Source organism: Onthophagus taurus, chromosome 3, assembly GCF_036711975.1.
Source record: "Onthophagus taurus isolate NC chromosome 3, IU_Otau_3.0, whole genome shotgun sequence".
NCBI lineage: Eukaryota > Metazoa > Arthropoda > Insecta > Coleoptera > Scarabaeidae > Onthophagus > Onthophagus taurus.
In genome coordinates, this window is record NC_091968.1 from 20,286,941 (window position 1) to 20,305,663 (window position 18,723).

At 34.9% G+C, this 18,723-nt stretch overlaps 1 protein-coding gene across 3 annotated transcripts in view; it reads right to left on the reverse strand.

The window, feature by feature from the left end:
* Positions 1-14,178, reverse strand: part of LOC111416560 (muscarinic Acetylcholine Receptor, A-type) — a 115,533-nt gene extending 101,355 nt beyond the window's left edge. For all 3 annotated transcript variants that reach the window (XM_023048619.2, XM_023048617.2, XM_023048616.2), the window contains exon 1: positions 13,935-14,178. The gene's annotated coding sequence lies outside the window, so the exon portion shown is untranslated. The remainder of the gene's footprint in view (positions 1-13,934) is intronic.
* Positions 14,179-18,723: the final 4,545 nt, after the last annotated feature.

Here is an 18,723-nt window from a genome sequence, read left to right on the forward strand (position 1 = left end):
GGGACATTTGGAGAATCCAGCAATCTATAGACCAATAGCGATTCTGCCTGCAATTTCAAAATTTTCATCCTAGATATAAAAGGGCGATCTATTACTAGTGAAGACCATAGAATCTATTATCAAGGCAATCGATAACTTCATATTTATCTAATGGGACACAAACGGTAATAATAGATAGAACTCTGTCTAAAATGTATGATATTAATGTAGGAGTGCCATAAGAGTCCATCCTAGGTACTGTTTTGTTCGTAATCTATGTTAATGAAATTCCTTATTCTGTGCCTAATGACAGTGTGTGATTGTACGCGGATGACATCACTTTTATATCAATTCATCATTGGATGGTCTGCGAAATAAAACCCATCAAACATTAGTAGCTGCAAAGGAATGGTTTTGAGCAAAAGGGCTAAAACTAAACGAAGAAAAGACATTCTCAAAACAATGTCGGGACAGAGCAGAAAGAGTTTTCCTTTTTCAAAAAGGGCACTGAGGGTGCTATGCAATCTTAAATCCAATCAAAGTTGCAAACAATATTTTAAAGAGCAACGTATACTTACCCTATATTCAGTATATTATATATATATTATGTTATGGTAAATATGATTAATCTGTAATTATGCATAATCACCACTAAATTTAGTAAATATAATAAATTTTTGATAATTTACCAAATTAACCGGTTTGTTTGCATAATTTCCAACTCGTAATGGTAAATTGGATAAAAGTCCCTAAGTTTACGAAAATCCGTTCAGTTTGTGCAACTGCTTGGCTTCTATCAACACGTGACAACCACGTGATTTCAGTAGTAGGTCTCATTTCGTTGCATCTAGACGTTTTTTCGCTAGCCTCTCGTATTTTATAAAATATTCAATAATGGCTGGTATGCTTGAGCGTTTTAATTCCAAATTAATTAATATTATGGATACTAAGAAAGCAAACAGTGGTTTTCTGACGAAAGAAAGATATGTTGCTTTGTTAAAAAAAGTGAATAATAGTAAAAACAAAAGTACTGGGAAAAACTGGAAGATTATCAAAGACTAAACGATACGATGTAATGAAAGTAGGCACTACTAAAGGTAGTAACTAAAGGTAGCTCCAATGTTAGATTTTACGTGTACTTTGAAGAAGTTTGTATCATAATTTAAAAGGTACAGTTATTAATAGGCCGTGGTGGTAGAAACAGGATGTTAAAAGAACTTCAAAAAAAAGTACAAAAACATTACTACATGATTTACTTAAAATTGTGTGAAAGTTGGCAAAAAAAAACCAAGGTACCTAAGAAACGACTTGTTGTTAGGCCAATGGTCTTTCAAGAGATGAACTCAAGATGCCAGGTGGACCTAATATAACTTTAAGTTTATATTAGTCTATCAAGACCACTTGACGAAGTTCGTACAGTTGCATGCCAAAAAAAGTAAACGTACAGAGGAGGTTGCATATCACGTAATTGATATTTTTACTATATTTGGAACTCCCAGTGTACTGCAAAGTGACAACGATCGTGAGTTTAGTAAGAAAATCGTAGAAGAAGCTTGTGCAATGTGGCCGCATCTGAAAATTGTGCACGCAAAACCTAGGCAAAGCCAGACTCAAGGTTCGGTTAAACGTGCAAACCAGGATATTGAAAATATGCAAAGTTCTTGTTTGGAAAGCAATCACAGCACTAAATGATCCGAAGAGTTACGTTTTGTGCAACTTATGAAAACTAGAGCATTTCATGAAGGCATCAAGTGTTCTTCTTATGAAGCAATGTTTGGGACGCCTGCAAAATTTGTCTTCTTTCCCGAATGAGTCTATCGAACATCTTAGAACTGAAGAAGAACTTGAGGCATTAATCGAGACAGTTAATAAGGCTTCCGAAAGCACCAATAGCGAAATAGAAAATGTTTCTAATATGGACAATAACGATCTATCTCAATCTGAAGTTAATTTTAAGACTCAGAAAGAAAATGGCCCTAATCCAGACAGATATTTTATACAGGTAAGAGCAAGTAAGAAAACATAGAATGAGTGCTAAAGAAGGTTTAGAATTACAAGCAAAGGAAATGTTGAAGATTTCAAATCTTAAATTTCCAACTGGTAAAGTTAGTGATACAGTGAAATTACGAACACCAGACGTTGACTAAGCAAGAAGTGATCCCCGAAATTTATTAGCGGTGATATTAGAAGTTCAAAATGAAGAGGTTTATCAGTTAGGAACGAAACCAGGAAGACTTTCGCAGTTGTATACCAGAAATCAATTCATAATCTAGCAATATCACTTCGAGAATGCGTTAGGAAGACATCTCTTTCTCTATTTCTAGAAAATAAGCTTAATTGTATAAAAAAAAAACATACAAAGGAAAATAGGCGAGTTCTTACTAGGCTTGTACTAGTTAGAACAGCTGCTCTAACTAACCTAAGAAACAAAAAAAGAAAAATATGACTCGGCCAAAAATTAAAAAGCAACAGCTAGATACAACAACAAGATTGCAAAACATGTCAGATCAGCGTTTGCCCCCATGTAGACATTGTTCAAGAAAACAATAATTTTTCGGTGTAAATTTAAACCTTCCTAGTGAGAACCCTTTGCAATTATCGTCCACCTCATTATATTTCGAAGTTATTTGAAATATGTATGACCGGTCTTCCGCGAAATCACGTATTTATTCGGTGAACATCATTTCGGAAAGTTATCAGTTGGTAGAGATACTGTGGTTCCTTATAGTTTATAATTTTATGGTATACGATATTTAGCCATTACGCCTCCTTCAATTTATAAGATATTCTGTTTTTTTGCATATTCGTAATACTCAACGCGTGGATCAAAGGAAACATACATCTGCAAATCATCCGCATACATATGGTACTCACAATGATTTAACCCCCTAACGATTTGAGATGTATATAAAGAAAATAGAATAGGCCCTAAAATAGTACCTTGTAGTACACCCTTGCTCAAACAGCGAAATTCAGACAAAGCATCACGATTCTAAGTTTAAAGCAGATTCACTGAAGCCAATATACTTTAACAATTCCACAAGCAAGTCATGACAAACACTATCAAAAGCCCTACTAAAATCCAACAAGACTACCAACTTACATAATCCTTTATTTTGAGCTTGTAAAATATCATTAGTTACCTTGAGTACCGCAGCTATGGTTTCTACGAAAACGAGATTGATGCTTCGGTAAAACATTATTAAGTTGAACAAATTGATGCAACTGATTAAACATAATTCTTTCCAGAACTTTAGATAAAATTGGCAATATGCTAATCGGCCGCAGATCTTTAGGCTCAGATGGGTCACGTTTTTTTGGGATAGGAACCACAATTGTCAACTTCCAACAATCAGGTACTTCGAAAGTGTCAATGCAAACATTGAGTAAATGTGTCAAGTAGGGTAATATAAATGGAAGACACGTATTCAACATACTCATACTGATATTATCAGCGCCGGCAGCTCTATACCTTTTCACGCACAAATTGGCACTAATCAGAATCAAAATGACATTAGTCAAAATCAAATTGGCAATGTCAATTTCAAATTGGCATTAGTCAAAATCAAATTGACAATAATCAAAATTAAAATGGCATTAGTCAATATCAAATTGGCAATAAACAATATCATATTGGCATTAATCAACAAATTTAGCACTAATCAAAAGCAAATCGGCATTAAACAAAATCAAAATGACATTAGTCCATATCATATTGGCACCAAACAATATCAAGATGGCATGAAAAATAAATGTACAAATCGGTGTCAAACAATTGTTAACTTATCGGCTATTGTCAAGTTTATGGTAATTTATTGCGAGATTTCAACTATTATATTCACACGAGATGCCTTATTTAAAGAAAAATGCTGCTGCAAATCTGAGGACACAGATTTGCGCTTTGTATAATGCCAATGGTGACTGGCGTAATCTTGCAAACGTACTACAGGTGCCAAAAAGAACCGCGTATCGATGGGTTAACAACCAAGAACAACCGGAAAAGCAGCGAGGAGGTAAACGTAGAGCTAAAATAACTGATGAGCACCGTCAATTCATGGAACGTTCAGTCGAAGAAAATCCTAAAATTACTCTTAAAGGACTGAGTGAAAAAATCCGTGAAGATTTTGCACTCAATGTCTCCAACGAATGCGTTCGTTTACTTTGAAGACTGCTCGTAGAGAACCAGAGAACGCGAATAGTATTCAAACGAAAACAAGCAGGAGTATTTATGTAGAAAATTTATTGGATCTTCAAGCACAAAATATACCTATCATATACATGGACGAGACAAACTTTAATTTGTTCATATCGCGGACTCAGGGTCGTTCAAAAAAAGGGACTCGCTGCACAACAGTGTCTGCAGGTTGCAGAGGGTCGAATATTCACCTAATAGGATGCATTGGAAACATGGGGCTAATTCATTCCGAACTACGTCGGGGCTCTTTCAAGAAGCCGGAAGCAAATGAATTTGTGAGGCAATGCCTAAGAAGAGCGCAAGGCCTTTACCAAACTGGAGTTGCATTAGTTATTGATAATGCTCCATGCCACTCTACTATTGAAGAGGTTTTTGCAGAAAACGAATTTGAACACCACACACTTTTACGACTAAGTCCGTACAGCCCTATGTTTAATCCTATTGAACAAGCGTGGTCTGCATTAAAAGCAGGAGTAAAAGCAGATATGGCTGTACAGCTAAATAACATCTTGGCTGGTGCTGACCGGGATCATCTGACTCAAACAGAATATCGAATGCAGAAATTAGAGAACACCGTTCATAATAATATGGATAAGATTACTGTTGCCAATTGCGCAATGTTTATTGCCCACATCCAACGATTTATCCCTTCTGCATTGAATATGCAAGATATAAATTTTTAAGAGTGTTATTTAAAACATAACGTTGCCTACTTTCTTAAGTAATATAATTGTTATCTACTGTGTTTGTAAGTCAATAAAATGTTTTTGCCCATTTCATTTTATTTAATGCTGATATATAATTTTATTTCCATGTCAATTTAAAATTCATAAGTGCCAATATGATATGGACTAATGTCATTTTGATTTTGTTTAATGCCGATTTGCTTTTGATTAGTGCTAAATTTGTTGAGTAATGCCAATATGATATTGTTTATTGCCAATTTGACTAATGCCATTTTAATTTTGATTTTTGTCAATTTGATTTTGACTAATGCCAATTTGAAATTGACATTGCCAATTTGATTTTGACTAATGTCATTTTGATTCTGATTAGTGCCAATTTGTGCTTGAAAAGGTATAGAAGAAATTGAGGAAATAGCTTTTATTACATCAGATTCGGATACAAAGACAAACTTAAAATTAGTTTGAATCAAATTTAAAGGCGGTAAGTCATTAAAATTGAAACGAGTTGCAAGGTTCAAAGAAGGGGCTGAATCAATAAAGAAATCGTTAACCTCATCTGGTCGATTCAAATGAGCAGGGATTTGCTGTGAACATTTCGTACCACAAATACCCAAATTATTCAACTGTTTCCACAATTCAGCACCCCGAAACGTCTGATATAAATATTCTAGATACGATTTTCTTTCTCTTCTAATGCAGGTTGTAGTAAAATTCCTCAGCTCCTTATAAGCAACCCAATCAGCACCAGAACAAGTACGCTTGTATTTAGTCTATATCAGATGTGTAAGGGATAATGCGAGTCTGATAAGTGCAAATGTAAAAAATCTGGCAAAATTTGTAATTCTAAATATCATAAATGTCTAATATGCTTAAATAAGTAAAATATTTAGTAATTTGTAGTAATAGTGCTGTTTGTTTTTTTTATGTGCAACTGTTTTCTACAAATTCATATAAATTGTATTTTTTTCATTTCACAACACCTATATCACCCTATACTTTTATATTTTGAAATACTCGTTTGAAACCCCACCTAACAACAACAATAAAAAAAAACAGGATTAATACGAAACAAGAACTTCTAAAAAGGACTGCTCCCACCGATAAATTGAATTTGACCGGACCGGATGTCCTTTTTCCCCTTTTCTTCTCTTAGAGAATTCGTTCTTCGGGGGGATTTGTTCTGCTTCCCGGCAGTTTTTGGGGGAGTTTGGTCCGATTTTTCACCCCTCTCGGCGTTCGCTGGAATGTGCTTTCTCCTGCTGATGGTGCTACCGCTCCCGTTACCCTCCCCGAATCGATTTAGGACGGGGTCGACCAAAAATTGTGTCAACCCCACAACGACAAGAGAAAACTCGCACCTCCCGAACCCATTCAAAAACGACTCAAAATATTAAATCAGCCAATATTCGAAAGATATTACCCTCGATTTATGGTGGTTTTATTTGATTTTTTTTTTCGATTCTCTTTATGGACTTTGATTTACAAAATACAATAAATATATATTTTTTTTTGAGTAAATTTAAAATTCAATAAAATCGAAAATAGAAATTAATAACAAATATTATCATAAACGATTTTATAATCGTTATGAAGTTTCGCTTTCATTGTTCAGTGAATCGATGATTGATGAATTATTGGATGGTTGGTTCGGTTGGGTTCAATTGGAGGAAGTCGGTTCAATTTGAGGACAAGAAATCAGGTCCCATTGATGAATTTGTGGGCGGATTTCATGATTAATTATGTTTAGCCGTTAAATTTGATTAAACAGAAAAACTGTTAGATTTTAAAATTGCTGCATAAAAGCATTAATCAATTTAGGATTCAATAAAACAAGAAATTTTCAAAGAAAGTATCCATTTTCTAATCAAACCTCATTTTTTGCTAGTATGGAGCAGAAATGAGAAAATCATAGCAGAAAATCATGGAAGTTGAAGGCAATAAAGAAGCCAATACCTAGATCTTAGCCTTTTAGACTAAAATTTTCAAAACGAGCTTAAATTATAGAGCTGTGACTGGGATGCCTAGCATTTTATCCATTATGACAATGAATTTAAAAAGATAATAATAGACGGAGCCAGAGCCAGAGCCAGAGCCAGAGATAGTAGTAAGCTAAGCAACAAGGCAGAATTGAAGACTCTCTAAGAATGTAAATAAATCTTGGAACATAACTCCCATATCCTAATGAAAGAATGGGAAGTAATAGTTTTCAAGCATTCTTATACAGTGTGTTAATTAATTATCGTACTCGACGTCATCATTGCAAGTATGCAACCAATATCACTGCGCAATACGCATCATACGCAAATCGCGTATTGCAATAAAAATACTGTGATATTGGTTGCATACTTGTAATGATGACGTCGAGTACGATAATTAATTAACACACTGTACTATCCGGACGACACTCTACATTGGCCACGTGGAATAAATGAATTTCGACGTATTGTAGAGCTAACACTGAGAAAACATAGAGAAAAACGTAAGAAAATGGCCTTTATTGTTGCCCTATGTCCACCAGGAGTGACCCAAAATAAGCCAGTAAGTCAACTCACTTGAAAGTATTAATGACATAGTTGCTGCCCAAGATTCGAGAGATGAAAATAAAATAATAAATAATTTGTCAGGTAATCAGTTACGCACAAAAGTAGAAGTTATGCATACTCGTGATGAAATAGGCGAGTGGGAAACTGAATGATGTCTTCATTTATAAAAAATACAACTGAAGATGAAATTCGATGTTTTTCAAGAATTCTACTGTTAAGTGGCTATTCACCTCATCCTATACATCTATCAGTACACGATACGTAAACATTCTAAAGATACAAATAAGACTTTAGTATGTGAAGCTATGTTGCGAAAAAGATTTCCCTTCATAATGCAAAATTCAGCTTCTTATTTTTGAATTTGTCTTAAACTGCCTTGATATGATAGTCCAAGGCGGTAAAAAAGTACACAATTGTTTAATAAGTTCGATAACTTTCAATAAATTTTCAACATTTTTTTATTGAGTAGAGAAAGACTGCCATAACCGCATCAGTTTTCTTCATACATATTGCTTGATTAACAGCAATAGTGATATTGTTGACCAACAACATATCGATTTAAAAAGAAATCTAGCTATGCATCAATGTCGCCGATAGCTACAGAACTGTTTTTCTTAAAAAAGGGGACAGATCTTTTAAACTATGATAGATGAAGTCAAGTTATACGCCAAGATACACATGGCTTAATGGGTATTCATCTGTATGATCTTAACAGCTTCCTGAATAAGTGAAATCTCCTATTTCCAAAACGATGCATTAAAGTAACATCAAATCTGCGTTCTTATATGGCATAATTAAGCTTCCGGCGGTTGCGAATGAATTTATGACAAGAACTTTCCTAGAACTTTTACACTACGAAGATGTTTCATGAAGTAATCTTCTAAGTTGTTATTCTATTGGTTGGGACATGCTTACTCTACCACATTACAGTATCCCTATATTTCAAGATCTTCAGCTTCTTCCATAAGGATGTGTTGCTCAGACAAAAAACTATTTCTTGAAGGAAATGATTCTTCTAAGATTATCACTACCAATTGAAACATTATGATATATAACTGAACCATTTAAATTTTCTGCATCCTAGATATCCGATGTTCCCTGCTTATTTTGGCTCTCTGGGTAATCCGCCAGAATAAAGCTCTTCTAATACCAGAGTACAATCAAAATTCCAACAACCTGTAATCATATATATGATAGAAAGCTTTATAATAAATTTTGTGTCTGATTTTCGACAGTAATATTGGATGGCCAGTAAATACACATCTTTCAAAATCATGCCTGATATTTCCAAATATCGTTCTATGCAACTTGGTGCGAATTGGAAATAGGCCAAGTTTATGGAGTGTGATCAAGATAACTAGCAATAAGATGGCAGAATGCCGAATTCATATCATTACCTCAACAACCTCATTAGTACAAACGAGAAAGAAACTTGCAGCTGGAATATCTATATCTTCCTTCGACAGAATGAATTCTAGTCGACGCTCCTCTTGATCTATTTCCATGGTTATCATGAATAATAATATGGTAAGAGCTAAACTATCTTGGTAAAGTTCTGTTACAGTACATTTTTGCGACTTTATCGAGTCGTGGTTCTTTTATCTCTTACGCAAGACTTCTTCTTGGAGTCTAAAATTTGTAATATGTACATTGTGAATATAGAATTCATTTCTAAGTTAGAAATTTCTGATCTCCTCACCAGTGTCATAAGAAAATTATTTTACTTATACATATGCTGAAATTTGCATAGTATAATACCAGATTTTTTCTTGATGTCTACAACCAGTGATGTGCATAACGTATTGGCAGACTTCTTGTTGAAGCCTGGAATCTATAATTTGCATATTGAATTTGTAATCTGAACAATGTGATATTAGACGACTTTTTTCAATCTAGAATTTTCTGATCTCCTCACCAGTGTCATAAGAAAATTATTTTACTTATACATATGCTGAAATTTGCACAGTATAATACCAGATTTTTTCTTGATGTCTACAACCAGTGATGTGCATAACGTATTGGCAGACTTCTTGTTGAAGCCTGGAATCTATAATTTGCATATTGAATTTGTAATCTGAACAATGTGATATTAGACGACATTTTCAATCTAGAATTTGCAGTCTGTTCAAAATGATACCAGGTTTTTTTTCTTAGAATCAGAAATCTGTGATCAGCACAGTGTGATACCATATCTTTTCTTGAAGTATGAAACCTGTAATATGCAATATCTTCTAGGTATTTGAAGTCTGTACCTTGTACAATGTAACATAAAACTTCTTCTTGAAGTCTGAGACATACGATCAACACAACGTTAAGCGAGATTTCTTCTTGAAGTACGATTGATACAATTATGATCTGCACAGTGTGATATCAGAGTGCAACTCAATGGTTGTCATTGAGTTACACAATGCAATACCAAATTTCACCTTGAAATCTAGAATCTATGATCAGCATACGGTGATACTAGATATCTTGGTGTCTGGACAATGTATTACCAGATCTCTGCTTAATACCTTTTTGCTTAATATTTCAGCACAGCGTACTACCAGATTGTTTCTTAGAGCATGAACTCTTTAATTTGCACAGAGTGATACTAGACTTCTTCTTTACAGTATCTTTACAGAAAAATGCGAGAAAGTTGATTCTAGGTGGCTTCATTTAATTTTATCTTAAAATCGTTTTTTTCTTCTTTGTAGCGTTTTTGTCAAATGATAGATTATGTCTTATCTTTCTGCCTTGTTTTTGGTTTACTCCGCGTTTTTAGCTTTCTTTCTAGTTTCGCCAGAGCTTTGTTTAGACTTTCTTTTCTATCTGGAATCTTCAACATTACTGGCTTAGCTTTTCTCTTCTTTCTGGATTGGCTAACAATTTAGATTCTATTATCTATCATGGTTTAATTCACTTTTTTTCCGCCGATGACTTCAATGACTTCGACTTATGTCTAACAATTCCTTACTTCTAAGGTTACTAAACTACTGATTGTGTATTATATTCATAAGATAGTCATAAAATAAACAGAATCCATAACCAGCGTCGTCTTTGTAATTCTTTTCGCACCATTGATGGCAGTTTTATTGTTTTGAGTTAAAAGGGGATTCATGCAAGTTGTATCATCAAAAAAAGGAGCAACATCTGCCAATTTTTAGCAGCTGCAAAACGTAACAAAAAGTTACCCATTACTAAAATTACTTTGTTACATTTTGATTTTAAGCTACATCTGTATACTACACTCTATGTTACTTACTGCAGTACTAGTTGATTACTCTTGAAGCAAATCAAATAATTACTAAGTAAATTTTGTCTTCACCGTGTTAGACTAATTCTTTAGATACATTTTCAAAAAGCCACCTTAAAAATCTTTTAATATTTTTATAATATTCATAAAGATTCTTTGCACATCACCTTATTTCTTATTCCCACTGAATAAAAAATGACACATAACAACCCCATTGCTCAGGTTATAACTTAAAAAGAGCTTCGAAAAGCTCTCTCTGTAAGATCCATAAAATATAAAAACATAACCTACATTCCCCCACAACATCTCAACGAATAATAAATAAAAATGACGGGTACCAAACCACAGAGTAATATCAGAGTGCTTCTTGATGTCTGGAACCTGTGAGCTGCAAAATGCAATACGAGATGTCTTTGTTGAAAATCTGCAATATGTAAACACCACAGCGTGATTCCAGAATTACTCTTGGAGTCTAAAATCTGTGATTAGCACATTATAATATCAGATTTGTTGGTGTAGAGAACCAGTGAGTTGCACAATGTAATACCAAATCTCTCTTTGAAATATAGAATCTATGATCAGCATACGGTGATACCAGATATCTTAGTGTCTGTACCATGTATTACCATATCTCTGCTTAATATTTCAGCACAGCGTGCTACCAGATTGCTTCTTAGAGTCTGAAATCTTTAATTTGTACAGCGTGATTCTAGACTTCTTCTTTACAGTATCTTTACAGAAAAATGCGAGAAAATTGATTCTAGATGGGTTCATTTAATTTTATCTTAGAATCGTTTTTTCTTCTTTGCAACGTTTTTGTCAAATGATAGATTATGTCTTATCTTTCTGCCTTGTTTTTGGTTTACTCCGCGTTTTTAGCTTTCTTTCTAGTTTCGTCCCAGCTTTGTTTAGACTTTCTTTTCTTTCTGGAATCTTCAACATTACTGGCTTACCTTTTCTCTTCATTCTGGATATGCTGACAATTTAGAATCTATTATTTATCATGGTTTAATTCACTTTTTTCCTTTTTCCATCGATGACTTCAATGACTTCGACTTATGTCTAACAATTCCTTACTTCTAAGTTTAGTAAGCTACTGATTGTGCATTAAATTCATAAAATAGTCATAAAGTAGGTAGAAGCCATAACCAACGTCGTCTTTGTAATTCTTTTCGCACCATTGATGGCAACTTTATTGTTTTGAGTTAAAAGGGGATTCATGCAAGTTGTATCATCAAAAAAAGGAGCAACATCTGCCAATTTTTAGCAGCTATAAAACGTAACAAAAAGTTACCCATTACTAAAATTACTTTGCTACATTTTGATTTTAAGCTACATCTGTATACTACATTCTAGGTTATTTACCGCAGTACTAGTTGATTACTCTTGAAGCAAATCAAATAATTACTGAGTAGATTTAGACTTCGCCGTGTTAGACTAATTCTTTAGATACATTTTCAAAAACCCACCTTAAAAATCTTTTAATATTTTTATAATATTCATAAAGATTCTTTGCACATCACCTTATTTCTTATTCCCACTGAATAAAAAATGACACATAACAACCCCATTGCTCAGGTTATAACTTAAAAAGAGCTTCGAAAAGCTCTCTCTGTAAGATCCATAAAATATAAAAACATAACCTACATTCCCCCACAACATCTCAACGAATAATAAATAAAAATGACGGGTACCAAACCACAGAGTAATATCAGAGTGCTTCTTGATGTCTGGAACCTGTGAGCTGCAAAATGCAATACGAGATGTCTTTGTTGAAAATCTGCAATATGTAAACACCACAGCGTGATTCCAGAATTACTCTTGGAGTCTAAAATCTGTGATTAGCACATTATAATATCAGATTTGTTGGTGTAGAGAACCAGTGAGTTGCACAATGTAATACCAAATCTCTCTTTGAAATATAGAATCTATGATCAGCATACGGTGATACCAGATATCTTAGTGTCTGTACCATGTATTACCATATCTCTGCTTAATATTTCAGCACAGCGTGCTACCAGATTGCTTCTTAGAGTCTGAAATCTTTAATTTGTACAGCGTGATACTAGACTTCTTCTTTACAGTATCTTTACAGAAAAATGCAAGAAAATTGATTCTAGTTGGGTTCATTTAATTTTTTCTCAGAATCGTTTTTTTCTTCTTTGCAGCTTTTTTGTCAAATGATAGATTATGCCTTGTTTTTGGTTTACTCCGAGTTTTTAGCTTTCTTTCTAGTTTTATCCCAGCTTTGTTTAGACTTTTTTTTTCTTTCTGGAATTTTCAACATTACCGGCTTAGCTTTTCTGTTCATTCTGGATTTACTGACAATTTAGATTCTATTATTTATCATGGTTTAATTCACTTTTTTTTTCCTTTTTCCATCGATGTCTTCAATGACTTCGACTTATGTCTAACAATTCCTTACTTCTAAGTTTACTAAACTACTGATTGTGAATTAAATTCATAAGATAGTCATAAAATAGGCAGAAGCCATAACCAGCGTCGTCTTTGTAATTTTTTTCGCACCATTGATGGCAGCTATTGTTTTGAGTTAAAAGGGCATTCATGCAAGTTGTATCATCAAAAAAAGGAGCAACATCTGCCAATTTTTAACAGCTGCAAAACGTAACAAAAAGTTACCCATTACTAAACTTAGTAGTTGCCAACTTACTTTGCTACATTTTGAATTTAGCCACACCTCTATACTACACTCTAGGCTACTTACTGCAGTACTAGTTGATTACTCTTGCAATAAATCAAATAATTACTAAGTAGATTTTGTCTTCACCGTCTTAGACTAATTCTTTAGATACATTTTTAAAAGCCCACCTTGGATATCTTTTAATATTTTTATAATATTCATAAAGATTCTTTGCACATCACCTTATTTCTTTTTCCCACTGAATAAAAAATGATACATAATAACCCCGTTGCTCAGGTTATAACTTAAAGAGAGCTTTGAAAAGCTCTCTCTGTAAGATCCATAAAATATAAAAACATAACCTACATTCCCCCACAACATCTCAACGAATAATAAATAAAAATGGCGGGTACCAAACCATCAACAAAACCACCCCACGAAAAAAGATTATAACAAAATCGTTTCAAACAATTAACTTATTAAGAACCTGTGATAAAAACAATCTATTCGCATGTAGGTCGAAGAATCAAGGAGAAAAATGGTGGGTAAACAAGGCGCTTCCGGCGCGATTTTCACATTAAAACCACCCTATTTAAAAAAATTTTTTAATCTCATTTTCTTTGAGGAAATTGTTTAAAAAAAATGTTTAACTTACCTCAGCTGCTAGCATCCTTGGTCGGCCACCGAAGGTCCCCCTTTTTTTCGGGGCGATCCGGATGATCACTAGCACACAGCATCACTACTCAACCAACTCAAATACCGAGAAAAAGTTGTCAAGTCTTGTCCTGAGCTTACAGACGGGTTGAGCCGAAAAAGAGGGGTGGCGAGCAGATAACTCGTGTGATCTCGGCAGGCGCGCCTCCGGACACCCTTAGGCGTGGACTGTCCAGGCAGAATCCAGCCATGGACCACCGGCGTTCCCTCCCCCACCATCCAAAAAGGGTTCCCGGTCGTGGCCCAGGATCTCCTCGCGCATGCTGCTCATTGATTTTGAGAGAACAGAAACGGGACGTGGTGTGTAGGGGAAACGTAGTTGTAAGGGGAAAACGTTTGTTGGAAAGCTGGGTGTAGAGTAGGAATCCAAAGAGGAAATCGCCGAAAGAGATCTTCCTTGGGAAATACTTTTAATTCAAATTGGAAGATTTCTATAATCACATCTTAAATTTAATTCGTTCGATTTTAAAGGTTAGCTGAAAGGGATAAATTGATTTATTTTGAAATTGATTGATGATGATTAAGTGGTTCGTAATCTAAATTGATCGGTTTTTGCGGTTCACTATAAAAGAATCAATATTTAAGAAAATAATTTCTTAGACATAAAGAAACTTTATCAAAAGAGAAATTTTCAAATGCTTAAAATAAAAACCGAATCCTTTTTTAAAATTAGGATCAGATTTTCAGCGCCATCTAAAGTTGTTATGTTTACTTATTTATAGATCCCTAATTAAACAAGAAATTAAAACGGTTTTTCATTTTGAATATTTTATCAAAAACAAACAAAATTACTTCTGATAGTTTAGATTCTTATTTGTTTTTAAAAATGATTCAAAAATTATTAGTCTGGCATAACGCCATCTATTGAAACTACTAGAATCATTCAATGTTCTAAATATGAAGAGCTTATTATCTATATTGCAAAAGATATAAAGTCTATATAAAAATCCCCTATGAGCTGTGAAACCTTGACGTGGATGAGGGAGTTCCTTAAAAACTGCCTTAAAACTGGGCCACCACAACATAGTAATCTAGTCATTACGAAAGCTACACAGAATGACTACTAGATGATGATACATGCTAAGAGAACAACATTTCAATTAGGACCATGAAATAGAAGGACACAATTGAAGACAGATAAGATGCAAAATGTGGCAAAGAGACTGAGCAAATATGATATGGATCTCGTCGAAAAGACAATAGTGCAGCAGTTCAGTAAAGACCTCCAAACTGTTTATGAGACAATACCAAGGATCCCGAGTACGGATGGATGTAACCAAATCGACCATGTCTTAATATCTAATATCCTTTGATAGGATGCAAGTAGCTCTCAAATGGATAGAGTCTTGGTGTGATGAACAAAGAAGAAAGAAAGTGAGTCCTAAGAAAACCGAGTTGATTCTTTTCACACGGATGAGAAAGATTGGCAAGCCCAGAATCCCATTCCTTGCTAATACTTCATTGATTTTGTCAAAAGAAGTCAAATATCAGAGCATCACACTTGACAATAAAATGACATTCGGCCAATGCCGGAGGGCTATAGATAAAACATGGTGTTCGTCACCCAAAAATACCCTCTGGATTTATACGACTGTAATCCGACCTATGCTTACATATGGTGCACTAGGATGGCGGTTAAAGACCTTACAGTCTACATACACTGCTGCACTTATGCTAATGTATGCTAATGTACAGAGACTGCAGCCATGGAAAACATGTTGAACCTTACGCCACTTCATTTGTTCATTCAAGAGGTGGCATTGGCGACCATGATTCGACTGCGGGCAGCAGAAATTCTAATGGGTGAGAGAGATAGTAAAAATGCCATTCTCTGGAAGAAAATGGTTGATTACTCACCAATTCTGGAATGTAAAACGGACTTCACACCCACACAACACATTTTTACGAAGAAATATCTCACCCACCCAAGTTCCACAGAAGTAGAGGTAAAAAGCAGCCTTAAAATCTACACTGATGGTTCAATTAGACGGGAAGAAGACTCCACGTATCTGAACCTCTAGGTAGAAGTACCACCGTCATACAGGCGGAGTTAATCGCCATACAACTTGCCGCTGACGTTATTGTCAGATCCAACTTGGAAGGTAAGACTTTCACAATTTACACTGATAGTAGACAAGCTATTTTAGCCCATAGTAGAATAACAATTACCTCAGGACTTGTTATGGGTTGTCATCTGACATTGTCATCTGAACCGATAATCGCCCTGTCCTTATCATCATATTGAGATAATTAAAGATTTTACCCACAAAAAGTTTATGAACTGATGGGACAGGGTTAAGGGCTGCCATCTGTCTAAGGAAGTATTACGTTATTCCTCAGCAGAAGCAGCCTTGTCTTTCGTAAGGCTTGGTACAAACGCTCTACGAACTGTAACGGTACTCGTCAAGGGTCACTGTAAGGTAAACAAACATCTTTATAACCTTAAACTTGCTGTTAGTCCTCTCTGTCACTTTTGTGAAGGCAGCGAGAAGATGGTTCGACACATCTTGTGTGACTGCCCCATTCTGCAAGACCTTACAGAATGAGAGACTTCGGAGAGGAATGGCCGAGCACGGATGGCATCAGGAACACACCTCTGAGCTGTATCCTAGCCTTCGGAAATTCCTTAGGCTGGTTGATGTAGCCAGAGGAGGATGTACAAGGGGCCCGTTGAGGCCTAGGTGCTGTATGTGGAAGCATACCCTCCCCTTTCCTGCATACATCTAAGAGATGGACTTCTTCTATAAACGATGTGAGAACCTGCTAAGGTGTCAACTATGACTCCTGTTAACCACTTCCTGCTGAAGGTAAAATTTACATACAAGACCTCTACAACAAATAAAAGAAATTTTGAAAACAACAAAAAATTAAATGTAAGAGTATTGTAAGATCATGACAAAACGAAAGAATTTAGGCAAAGAGACAAGAAGATGAAATAGAAGAAGAATGGAGGACATTAAGAGACACCACAATTTCAGTTGCTTAACACACTATAAGTCACCACAAAAAATCACGAAATAAATGGTATGATGATGACTGTAGCAAGACAATGGAAAAATGAATCCTGCAAGAAGAAACATGCAACCCAACCCAACAGAATCTGCCGTAGAAAAAAATGAGAAAGCCTAAAATAGAACATAAAAGAAATTACTGACAAAAAATTATCTATCAACCAAACAGCAATATACGCGAGGTTGACAACGAAACTAACTCAAAAGGTTTAAGTATTTTGAGTGTTCTCATAGCTGTGAGTTATCAAGGAGCTCAATAGCCTCAATGTCCACACAATGGTGGAGTCTCTCTTCGTGTCTTCTAGCAGAACTTGTAATAATTTCATCCACGGTTTATTAACTTCAAATTCTCGATTTAGATCACTGTTTCTGGAGCCACCTACTTCTTAATACTTTATTTTGGAATCATCGAACAATCGTTTTATTGCTCGTAAATCCAGAGTGGTCTAATTATTTGTCACAGCAATTTTTATTCTTCCATCGGAGCTTTATGTCTAAAGTCATGCCCAGATACTTGGCTTGATTTGAATAGAGTATTCGTTGACTTACTGGTATTAGCTCTATTTTTTGTTTGTAAAATGAAGATGTACGGACTTACTTTCATTTAGCTTTATGTCTCATATCTTTGTCCATCTCTGTATTCGTAAAATAGTAACTTGTAATTTTCCGGTTGATTCCTCATTATTGTTTCAAACTGCCAATATCAGGCCATGTCAAATGACATGATATTGAATTATTTTCTAATTGAGAAATATCACAGGTGCACAACAACTATGGGACCTTGATTTCTTTTAACTCAGAAGAATGTATAATAACTTTTTCCTGTTTCAATCGGAAGCATAGTAATATTTCTATGAACCGTTTGTATTTTTATAAGAATTAAGTTTGTGTATCAATCTTGTATGTCATATTTTGTCAAATGTCAGCCCGTATTGACCAACGTAGGATTAGTTTTGCTCCCACCTCTCTTTTACTAGCAGGAACTTTGTGCATATGTTTTTGACGATATAGACTTCTATCAAGTCTAGTATTTTATTGTGATCAAGAATGAACCACAAATTGGACCAGCTCGTCGACCAGACAATAACCAGAAGTAACACTGGCGGTATCCCACCAAATCTGATGCCATATTGTTGCGAGGAAGCAAGGTGCAATACCAAGGTCCGTTGAGTATTGGTTATAAGGTTATCCAACTCATCAAACGAATCGATGTCGGTGTCATTTCTGGTTATTCTGTGATACAGACATATTACGACGCATAAAAGCACAGAGAATGATATGGCTGAGACATCTGGATAGGATGCATGGAGACAGAGGAGTGAAGACAATTGTAAAATAATTTTCATTCTACGATGGAGGGATGATATAGTTAAGACACAAGATAACAGTTATTCTGTGGTTAAGATAACTGTTTGGTCTGAATCATCGCATTCATCATCGAATTTAATTTGTTCATCATTTTCAGTCCCGCATAATGTATCGACACATATAAAAAGAAAATTGTTATGTATACAGCTCAATATTTATAGTTAACTTTAATTTTTTTCTGATTTTGAGACCCCTTGGTAAATAAAATGGTTCATTATTGCACCATCAGAAAGTCTAATATCCTTATTGCTGTCGGCTCCTTACATGTTTTCTGAGTTATGACAGTGTGCCGATGAGTGATATATTGGGTAGATTATTTGACGATGATAACTTATGTTTTCATTAATATAA